Here is a 1,196-nt window from a genome sequence, read left to right as displayed (position 1 = left end):
CAAGATAATTTTGATTAACATGGATTGTTTTGTATAGACCTGGATGACGGTATTGCAAACCACGTGATTGTTTTATGAATGAAAGTGGGTTTCATAAATGAATGAGATTATATATGATGGCATAAGAACGTTTATTATATAAAAAATGAGTTTAAGGCATAACTTTCGTTTTGTACCGACGCAGATGACGGTATGGTAAGGCTTGAGGTTCTGTATTCTGAATGAAAGTGAGCTTTATGAATAAAATGCGATAATATATGAAGAAAGAAGCGTTTATTGTGAACGGCAGTTATGTACAGACTAGGATAACTGACTATGATGAGGCACGACCTTATTTTTTATGAATGAAAGCGGGTTTTATGAATGAATGTGATGGTATACGTAGACACATGAACGTTTATTGTTATGAAATGAGTATAAGGCATAACTATACTTGTTTACAGACACGCATGACTGTATGGTCAGCCGCGAACGTTTATTGTTAAGAATTAATCTCTTGCAAAACGGATGTAGATGAATATATAATCAAGCGCCACATTCATCATCATCATCAGGATCCCTTAAGAAAATGTCTTATAGAATTCTATAGAAATTCTATAGATTTCTATAGAGTTTTTATAGAGTATATAGAATTGCTATAGAATGCCATTGAAAAAGTTCTATAGAGAACGTATTCTATTGAAATACCATAGAGTTTCTATAGAAAGTCCTCAATAGTGTCTATAGAGTTAATTTTCTATAGAGTTTCTATAGGAAAGTTATAAAGGTCATTTTCTGTTGATCACTCAGTAAATCCCAAACCAGTGGCATCACATGATAAAGGTGAATGAACTGAACAATTAATTGATTGCTCAAGAAGTGAATTTGAAAGCACTATGTGAGGACACTTTTAACTGAAATCGAACTTCATTGAGAAGTAACACGCTAAAACTGTAGTTATGGATTATGAAATCATTTATTAGAAATTCACATGCTTCGGCCTTTGCCTAGTATAACTGTCACGGTCATCAGTCGATGACATAACTGTGATAAAAATTCTACTCAAATTCAGCTATTGTAAATAAATGGGTCCATTTAACCTAGAGTTAAAAGATAATTAAACATACAAGATGGCGACAAGAATTTCCTATACATCACGTTTTCTGGATTTTTTTCTTTACAAAATTTGCTATACATTATAAGGATATATACAAATT

The sequence above is a fragment of the Penaeus vannamei genome, chromosome 13 (assembly GCF_042767895.1).
Source record: "Penaeus vannamei isolate JL-2024 chromosome 13, ASM4276789v1, whole genome shotgun sequence".
Taxonomy (NCBI): domain Eukaryota; kingdom Metazoa; phylum Arthropoda; class Malacostraca; order Decapoda; family Penaeidae; genus Penaeus; species Penaeus vannamei.
Note: the sequence above shows the minus strand (reverse complement) of the source record.